The sequence below is a fragment of the Astatotilapia calliptera genome, chromosome 17 (assembly GCF_964374335.1).
Source record: "Astatotilapia calliptera chromosome 17, fAstCal68.1, whole genome shotgun sequence".
Taxonomy (NCBI): Eukaryota; Metazoa; Chordata; class Actinopteri; order Cichliformes; family Cichlidae; genus Astatotilapia; species Astatotilapia calliptera.
The window spans coordinates 770,039-780,568 of NC_137438.1; the positions used below are offsets into that span (position 1 = coordinate 770,039).

Genomic DNA, 10,530 nt, shown 5'->3' on the forward strand with positions numbered 1-10,530 from the left:
GATTGACTCAGTTGTGCGTTTGCTTGACTCAGTTGTGCGTTTGCTTGACTCAGTTGTGTGTTTGCTTGACTGAGTCATGCGTTTGATTGACTCAGTTGTGCGTTTGCTTGACTGAGTCGTGCGTTTGATTGACTCAGTTGTGCGTTTGCTTGACTCAGTTGTGCGTTTGCTTTACTCAGTTGTGCGTTTTCTTGACTGAGTTGTGCGTTTGCTTGACTGAGTTGTGTGTTTGCTTGACTCAGTTGTGCGCTTGCTTGACTGAGTTGTGCGTTTGCTTGACTGAGTTGTGCGTTTGCTTGACTCAGTTGTGCGTTTGCTTGACTGAGTTGTGCGTTTGCTTGACTCAGTTGTGCGTTTTCTTGACTGAGTTGTGCGTTTGCTTGACTGAGTTGTGCGTTTGCTTGACTCAGTTGTGCGTTTGCTTGACTGAGTCGTGCGTTTGATTGACTCAGTTGTGCGTTTGCTTGACTGAGTCGTGCGTTTGATTGACTGAGTCGTGCGTTTGATTGACTCAGTTGTGCGTTTGCTTGACTGAGTCGTGCGTTTGATTGACTGAGTTGTGCGTTTGCTTGACTCAGTTGTGCGTTTTCTTGACTCAGTTGTGCGTTTTCTTGACTCACTTGTGCGTTTGCTTGACTGAGTTGTGTGTTTTCTCGAGTGATTGTTCTGATATATTGACTGAATTCTATGAACGTTTCACTGAGTTGTATGTGTTCTTCCCTGAGTTCCTCTATCGTACGCTGCAGTGGGTCTAACTGATCACCGTTTCCCTGTGACATTTCTTTAAAGGTTTAAAGCTCAAAAGTGGAAAAAAAAAAGGTCATCTAAAAAGTAGGGGTGGGGGAAAAAATCGATACTGTGTAGTATCGTGATATTTTGTTTTCTAATAATGTATCGATACAGGGACGGCAGAAATCGATATTTTGTTACAAAAAAAAGTTTTTGTGGACTCTGACTTCAGAGCATGTTGATCCTTTTTCTGAGCAAGAATCCTGACATTCCTTCACTGTCCAAATGTGTTTAACTTGTTTTTGGCAGCAATAAACATGACAGTTTACTTATTTTAATTTAAGACATGTTTTATTTTAATTAAGTTTAAAACTTTTTTATTTAATGTAAAATTATTTTGTTTTAATTTACTTTCAAATTCTTCAGTTGCTGAAGGGGCTGCATAGTTTTCATATTGCATAGTTCAGAATAGTTATAATTGTACCAGATGGTTGCATTCAGTTCAGTGGGACTAGACTGTAATACAAACCATTCAAGTTTGTCAACAATAAAACTGAAATGAGAGAAAGACTGAGTGTGAGACTTTGATATTAGATAAAATGAATATTGATAAAGTTTACCTTTATGTACAGAATCTGAATATCGCAAAATATTTAAGAAAATTGCAATAATATCGTATCGTGGGATGTATGGTGATTCCCACCTCTACTAAAAAGTATCTGTGACAGTGTATCTACAGATGTATTATGTAACAAATATTGTTTGTTTAATTTGTTGGCATTACTAAATTTGGCTCAATGCTTACATACATGTGTAAAAAGCAAATGTAGGAGCTGTTATATTAGCACTCGGTGTATTACTAAGATAACCACATTAACATTACTGACACTCGCTGACTTTTAATAGTCATTCTATAAATGCTGTCCGTGTAAATGGTCTTACCTGTAAACACTGCATATCCACCGGATTCCAGCCAGAGTGGATTCTGGAGTCTTCCACGGTCCTGTTAGTGATCCTCCATCTGGATGGATGAGAACAACCTTCTGAACAATCTAGCAGGAGATGGCCCATATCTATGGGACTGATTTGTGCTAATAACACCCATTGTATGGACTGATAACAGCCGAAGCGAGAAGGGTCTTGCTGCAGCCACTGTGGAGCTCCACAGTAACCGGATACACGTGACCTCCACAGTAGCCGGAAGCACGTGACCTCCACAGTAGCCGGAAGCACGTGACCTCCACACTAGCCGTAAACATTCATGGATACCGTGGAAGTCTTGCAAGTTGATCACAAAGGTTGGTTAAGTCTTTCTTAAATAAATTTGCCGTTAGTGATTTTATAATTCTAGGAATCGTCTAGTTTTCTTACAATGATCATGTTGCCACTTATTTAGCGTTACAACAACATTCCTCCTTATTTGAATGTTTTTTCATCGTGCTCCATGGCAGAGAAACACACAGATATGCTTTTTCCTGGGCCTGGTTTCAGTAAGAGAGCTGGATTAACTTCTTCTGTGGGCGAGAAGAAGCAAAAACCACATTTTGCATTAGAGTATGATTTATTGTTGGCGTCAGAGATGCAAAATAACGAATACTTCAATACTGTACTTAAGTAGAATTTTCTGGTATCTTTACTGCTGTACTTTTTTGTGCCTACTGTATACTTCTTTATACTTCTACTTCTCACATTTTAGCACGCGTATCTGTACTTTGTAATCCGTACATTTGTAAATCAGCCCCCCGCACGCTGCTTTGGACGCAAGATTACTTCAAAATTTTGTACATAAATTATATTTTAAACCCTGTACTTCTTACTTCGACTTGACTAAAAAGTCGAGTCAGTGCTTTCTAAACAGAGGTATCTAAACTGTAGTAAGGAACGTGTGCACTTGTGACACCTTTGGTTAGCGTCAACACAGTAAATTCCGTCACAAACAGATTTATATATTTATCAATACTTCTATTCATTATTCTTTTCTGTACAGCTTTTTTATTGCCCAGATTTTAGTTAGCCCCTGTTCAATTGACTGTTATATGTCAATAGAAACATGTCTCACAAATGAAAGTGTCTTGTAAAATATTTGTGGGGTTTTTTTCAAGGATTTTCTTCCCAAATCTATTACATGCCAACTGTAAATTGTTATTTCTGCTAAAACCTTAACTTAAATGTATATATGGTGTTTATCTGTTTCTCTCTCTGTTTTAGATTCACACATCAATCTGGAATTTGGGCTTAAAGCCAGAATTGCAGGAATGCAACACGTGTTGCAGAGGACTCTTTCACTGCCCTCTGTGCCCCACTTTCAGCCCTACTGTCAGGGCAAAGATTGAGGAGCATCTAAGTGTGCATATAAAAAATGCTTTGCCTTTCAAAGGTATGTTTGTATTAAATATACTTTATAGTTATAAATATGCACTTTTTTAAGCACTTCTGCAGTATCTTTGTTGACTTAAAAGTTGCTGTTGATATTGTACAGTTCAGTTCATTCATCTGCAACAAAAATAGTGTTTTTATAAAATATATTTTTATTTACTTTTCACCACTTTTCTTGACATAACCTTTGTGATCCATACCATTTTGCTTTCATTATTGAGGTTGGCTTGGATGTTTTTGTTAACATGTACAATCTGATTGTTAGACAAATTGATTGCATTCTATACAACTACATTTAAATTACATCTGTTTGTTTGTTTGTTTTTTTCTCTTACAGATAAAATGATATGCCGGTGCAGGCTGCCTTGTAGGACAACAGGACACTTTCACTGCCCTGTCTGTAAGATTACAATCATACGGCGTGGGGATATGGCAAGGCATTTATTGTCTTGTCAGCATTCTTCAATGCCAAGTCAGCCACCATTATCAGGACTGCTCCCCGCTGAACTCTTCGAGGAGCCCCGTCTCCCCCCCAAGGTTTTGTCTTCGGTATCTGAACCATTTTCTGAGTCTTTGTTAGAACATTCATATGCTCTACCCTCTGTGTTCAATAAAACTGCAGCTGATGGAAAGTCCATGAAAATGACATGCCCTCACTGTGGCCTTACTCTTCATAGCTCTGGCAAGCTATTTGCACACTGGAGAGAGGAAGCCAAAGCTGTGCTTGAAGGACAACACGTGCCCATTTTCAGACTGAAAAAGCGCAAGTTCCAGGAAGTCAGTCAGGTCAGTATTCACTTTAAACAGTAGTGTAATTACATGGTTAGTGAAATTTGAATAACTGTTCTGCAACAGAGAAATAACTATGTTTTCATCCCCATTTGCCTGACACAGGAGCCAGCAGTTGTTGAAGATCTGCGTCCTGCTGTGCAGTGGGTTGTCCAAAATAAGGCACTTTTCTGTGGACATGTAACAATGCCCAAATATGTGTCCTTAAATCAAGAGCAGAGGGTCTTAATAGACATGTCAGAGGAAGAAGACACTGGAGCAAGGGACTTGTTCCTCTTTGTTTTTCAGTTTGCAGAGGACATGGAGCTCTTTTTGAAAGCATGTGCTGATGAGCAGGGACTAAGGGTCAGTGCTATGTTTGACATGTAATGGACAAATGAAGGCACTGGCTGTGTTTGTTTGTTTGTTTAATATGTTGTTGTTGTTGTTTTGTTTTGTTTTGTTTTTTGCGTAGTACAAAATTCCAATTAAACTTATTTCAAAATGTTGTTCACTTGATTCTGTGTCCATACTTATAATAAAGGATTACAGTGTAACAGCATTAAATGTAAATGTAACAGCATTTTTTTAAACTTGTAATTTCAAAATAAAAAGCTTATTGTTGATATTAACAGTAAAGAATTGTAATCAATAATATTTTTATACATTTTAAACATTAACACTCTGGGCTCTATCCTGGCCATCTGTGGACACTTCACTTATTCTTTTTTTTGACTACTGCACTGCAGTGGACCAAAAGAATGACACGGGTTTGATCTTAAGGATCTAATAGTTGTGTGTGTTGTGCATGACATTGCCACACAAATATGTATTTGCAAGATAGAGTAGAATAAATTATGATGCATGAAATATTACATAGGCTGCAGTGAATTTCTGTTGATACAGCCTATTGAGCTTTGAGTTTCCCAGTCAAACTTAGCTTTGAAGCACATGCTAAAAACACTTTTACTCTTGTACATTTCAAAACAAGACACCATAGCCAAAATATTAACAAAATATATATCAGGGCTCGCAAAATCGCTAGCCCGACGTCCCGGGGCTAGTGATATTTCCAGTCGGGCTACCAAAATCTATCTCAGCCCTGCCCGTCGGGCTATCATAGGAAGTAAAAATATATGACAATGCCTTTGCTTTCTTTCGCAAATGTAGCTGAGTAATTAGCTGAGTCCTCATCAAAGAACAGTGCTCTTTAATGAATGCAGCACATAACTTTACATCGTAGAGGTAACAGGGAGACATATCGAGTTATCAGATAGCCGTCTTAACTATATTCTAACTCTTCAATTTCCCGACTGCACTTTCCTCTTATTTCACGACACCACCCGTGGTGCAATATGGTATAGTCGGACAGGACACAACATCACTCACTAGCTTACTCTTCAAACGTGGCACGTGAAATCTCCCGCAGCAAGTGTGGTGGATCATAAATTTGATTAGTTTTGAAGTTGTACATCTCTGTTCCTTATATTTCATGTCATGCCCTTATTAATGTTTTATTTGTTGCTTTGACTGTTTTCGAATAGAATATGCAGTGGGAATATAGAGGGAGATAAGTAGTGACAGTTTTGCCTGGGTTGATTGTGCGTCGATCCATTGTTAATGCCTCAGGGCTCCAGTAGGTGGGTTCGCGCGCTTCCTCCTTCACTCAATACAGACGAGTGAGAGTGAGAGCTGCGTGTCTGTGCCTTTCTTTCACCTCTCCTCACTATTTCCCCTGTTTAAGGGCACAACATTTGGAGGCACCGCTGGGATGATTGATTCGAGGACCATCCCTGACCTGTAAGAGAAATCCTCTCGTTGATCATCCCCCCCAGACGACCCAGGTATCAGAAAGGAGCATATTAAAGCAGCAGAGACATCGCTAGACCTACGTTGGTATCTGTATCCTGAAGTGGAAAAAGTGGCCACTAGGGGGCAGTAAAAGCCAACTAAGTCTGATCATTTCTCAACTGACTGCTTGTGCTAACTCCTATGACAAGATGGAGTCTGAATTAGAAAAGCTACAGCTGGAGATTAAAGGAACACTGTATCAACTGACTTTAGAGCAGCTGACTAAATTATGTGATGTACTTCAAATCTCAGGACCAGGAAAAGAGTTTGTGATTAATAGAACGCGCAGTCAGCTAGTCTCGCATTTAGTTAAGCACCTTGAACGCACCGAGCTGGCTACCCGAGAGGATGAAGGTATGTCAGAACTTCTTAATGTCCAGGACATTATAAGTGACATACAAATGGATAAAAAACAAGGTGTGAATGAAACAGTGGATCTAGCTTTTCAGGACCAGGAAAGTAGCCAGGAGGAGATAGAGACATTAAGACTGCTCTTAAAACAAAAAGAGGGTGAAATGCATGACTTGATGAGGAATAGCATGAATCCTGCCTTAAGTCCTCGCACCCCAGTGAGAAACATTGTTCCAACAGCACCAAACAGTTCCATGTGGCGCAAAGATTTTAAGATATCAGGCCAAATTGTTACTTGTTAACTTGTTAGCCAAATTGTTAACTGTTACTTTTATCATGGAACGGGACCGCAGCACATCTCCTACACGCACGGACTGTTTACTCCAGAGATCAGCTGATCGCCCTGATGCCGGCCGGCTCGCTGGCCAGGCCCGCAGAAGTACCAGCTGAAATTTGGAGGAAAACACATCGGGGATGCAGAGGTCAAGGACAGAAGAGAAGAAAAAAGGTGACGGTGAGACAGCGGAGGCTCGAAGCGAGGAGGAGGTTTAAACCGTGTCTGCCGTCTATCGTGATGGGAAATGTGCGATCGTTGGCAAGTAAAATCGACGAGCTCTCAGCACTGGTACGGAGTCAGAGGGAATACCGAGAGTGTAGCCTGATGTGTTTCACCGAATCATGGCTGCACCAGGTCATTCCCGATGAGAATGCTTCCGTGGAAGGCTTCCACACTGTTCGGGCGGACAGGGACAGCATCGCTAGCGGTAAGCGTAAAGGAGGTGGGCTTGCTGTTTTAGTTAACAACCGGTGGTGTAACCCTGCCAACATAACAATCAAAGAAAGGATTTGTTGCCCGGACACTGAACTGTGTGCTGTTGGACTCAGGCCGTATTATTTACCCAGGGAATTCTCTCACGTCATCTTGGTGGCTGTTTATGTTCCTCCCTCTGCTAACCCCACAGCTGCATGTGACACTATCCACTCTGCCATAGCTCGGCTACAGACTCAGCACCCGAGTGCCTTTATTGTGATCTCGGGTGACTTCAACCATGTATCACTGGACAATACACTACCAACATTCAAACAATATGTGGACTGTCCCACCAGGGGAGAGAAAACTTTAGACTTACTGTATGCTAACGTCAAGGATGCATACAGCTCCTCCTCCCTCCCCCCACTTGGTAGGTCAGATCATAACCTGATTCACCTCACCCCCCGCTATGTGCCAATTGTGAGGAGGGAACCTGTGACCACCAGGACTTTTAGAAGGTGGTCAGAGGAGGCAATAGCAGAACTACAGGGCTGTTTCGAGGTGACCGACTGGGAAACACTCTGTGAGCCTCACGCCGAGGACATCAATGGGCTTACTGAGTGTATCACAGACTACATAACTTTCTGCACCGACTCCATTGTTCCAGCTCAGACTGTTCATTGTTACCCAAATAACAAGCCGTGGGTGACTAAGGACATCAAAGCCCTCCTCAACAACAAGAAGAGGGCTTTCAGAGGGGGCAACAAAGAGGAGGTGAGGAAGGTCCAGGTGTTACTAAAGGACAAGATCAGAGAGGCTAAGGACAATTACAGGAGGAAGCTGGAGTGGAAACTCCAGCAGAACAGCATGAGAGAGGTGTGGAGGGGCATGAAGACCATCACTGGATTCAGGCCAACCAACAGCAGGGGAGCTGAGGGAGGTGAGAATAGAGCCGACGAGTTGAATCTGTTTTTCAATAGATTCGACACCACAGTGTCTGCTCCCACCCCCACAACCTCACCTGCAGTCAGCCTGGAATCCAGAGCCACACCACTGTGCCAGCCTCTCTCTTCACATGTTACCTCCTGTGAGATTCCTGACACCCCTCCCCCACCCATCACCTTCACTCAATACCAGGTTGAGATGCAAATGAGGAGACTTCACTCAGGCAAGTCTGCTGGACCAGACGGAGTGAGTCCCCTTGTCCTCAAGGCCTGTGCCCCCCAGCTGTGTGGAGTCTTTCATAAACTGTTTATGCTGAGTCTGAGTCTGCAGAGGGTCCCGGTGATGTGGAAGACATCATGCCTCGTCCCTGTACCAAAGACGCCTCGTCCCAGTGGCCCCCAGGATTACAGGCCCGTGGCACTGACCTCCCACATCATGAAGACCCTGGAAAGGCTCATCCTGGACCAGCTGCGACCCATAGTAAGACCACATCTGGATCCCCTTCAGTTCGCTTATCAGCCTCGTCTCGGAACAGAGGACGCCATCATCTACCTGCTCAATCGTGTCTACACCCATCTGGACCAGCCGGCGAGCACTGTGAGGGTCATGTTTTTTGACTTTTCCAGTGCTTTCAACACCATCAGGCCGACCCTCCTGGGTGATAAGTTAGCAGCGATGCAGGTGGATGCTTCTCTGGTGTCCTGGATTGTTGATTACCTGACAGGAAGACCACAATATGTACGTCTCCCACAGTGTGTGTCTGACAAGGTGATCAGCAACACAGGGGCACCACAGGGGACTGTCCTCTCCCCCTTCCTCTTCACCCTCTACACCACAGACTTCAGCCACTGCACAGAGACCTCCATCTTCAGAAGTTTTCTGATGACTCTGCGGTGGTTGGATGCATCAGCAGGGATGATGAGACAGAGTACCGGGCTGTGGTCGACTCCTTTGTCACGTGGTGTGAGCAGAATCATCTGCAGCTCAACGTGGCAAAGACCAAGGAACTGATCGTGGACTTCAGGAAGACCAGGAAACACTTGACCCCTGTTTCAATCCAGGGGGTCAGTGTTGACATTGTGGAGGACTATAAATACCTTGGAGTACACATTGACAATAAACTGGACTGGGCTAAAAACACCACAGCACTTTACAGGAAGGGCCAGAGTCGTCTCTATTTTTTGAGGCGACTGAGGTCCTTCAACATCTGCCAGAAAATGCTGAGGATTTTCTATGAGTCTGTGGTGGCCAGTGCGATCCTCTATGCTGTTGCATGCTGGGGGAGCAGGCTGAGGGTCGCAGATGCCAACAGACTTAATAAACTGATCCGTAAGGCCAGCAATGTTGTGGGGATGGAGCTGGACTCCCTCAAGGTGGTGTCGGAGAGGCGGATGCTGTCCAAGATAAAGACAATGTTGGATAACACCTCCCACCCACTCCATGACATGTTGGTCAGTCACAGGAGCTCGTTCAGTGAGAGACTGAGATTACCGAAAAGCACCACTGAACGACACAGGAAATCTTTCCTGCCTGTGGCCATCTCCCTGTACAACGCATCCACTTAACACACTGTTTGCTGCTACAGCTACACATGTTTCTTTTCCAAATATTTATTTATAAGTGACTTATGTATGTATGTATGTATATATATGTATATATTGTACTATTCTTAGTTAGCGTATTGTCTGTCTTGTCTTAATGTTGGTTTAAAATGGAGCACTGTAACAAAAAATAATTTCCCCCAGGGATCAATAAAGTATTCTGATTCTGATTCTGATTCTGATTCAAATAGGAGAGCCGGGGCAAAAAGACAGGCTGACATTCTCCAGTCTGGCCAAACAAATTGAGAGCGGGCTCAATAGAGGCTACCCAGAATCAGAAATCACTGATGCTGTAATTCGTGCTATCACGCCAGGCTTGCAGCTGAGGAGTTATCTTGAAGGAAAAGAAAACCTCACATTACCTGCTCTTAGGAGAATCCTCAGGTCTCATTACCAGGAGAAAGGTGCCACAGAGTTATACAAACAACTTACCTCTGAGGTTCAGAGTAGTAAAGAGACACCCCAAAATTTCTTGATCAGGACAATGGACTTGAGACAGAAAATCCTGTTTGCTTCTCAGGAAGTTGAGTCCAGTCTAAAGTATGATCCAGCACTAGTCCAGAGCCTTTTTATGCATACTGTCCTGACTGGTCTTCAGAATGACAATATTAAAAGTGACCTGCAACCTTACCTCCTGCAAACAAATACTTCAGATGAGTTGTTGCTCGAGAAGGTAAATATTGCAGTCGCAAATGAAAAGGAAAGACAGGACAAAAAGAAACATGCCGCTCCATCACGAGTAACAGCTGTAAATACTGTCCAGTCTAATGATTCCCCAGTGGGAAAGAGAAGCACAGCTCAAGAGAAACCAGCCCCTCCACCCCCTGATCTTCTAACAGAAATAAAGGAAATGCGTGCTGACATGGTGCTGCTGAAAGACTTGAGGGCTGAAGTTTCCCAAATCAGAGAAACCATTCAAAAGACAACCCCAGCACCTCAGCAGCCTTTCCCCATTAAGGCTGAACAAAACTGCATGCCATTTTACCACCAGCACCCTCCTGCAGCAGCACAGGAACACCACCCAGCACATGGACCTGGGCATGTGTATGGGACAGCACAGTTTCAACAAAGATTCGCACCACAGCGATATTATCCCTCACCAAGTCACCGTCCCAGATGTTTTGCATGTGTGCAGGCAGGTGAGGCATATTGCCAGCA

At 43.3% G+C, this 10,530-nt stretch overlaps 1 long non-coding RNA gene across 2 annotated transcripts; it reads left to right on the forward strand.

Annotated features, from left to right (window-relative positions):
* Positions 1-632: 632 nt before the first annotated feature.
* On the forward strand, positions 633-4,723 carry LOC113009281 (uncharacterized). 2 transcript variants are annotated; one of them, XR_013902788.1, is made up of 4 exons: positions 633-2,027; positions 2,938-3,106; positions 3,443-3,891; positions 4,000-4,723. It is a non-coding gene; the product is annotated as an uncharacterized LOC113009281 (long non-coding RNA). The 2 variants fall into 2 exon arrangements; XR_013902787.1 differs by having other exon boundaries at positions 633-3,106.
* The last annotated feature ends 5,807 nt before the right edge of the window (positions 4,724-10,530 follow it).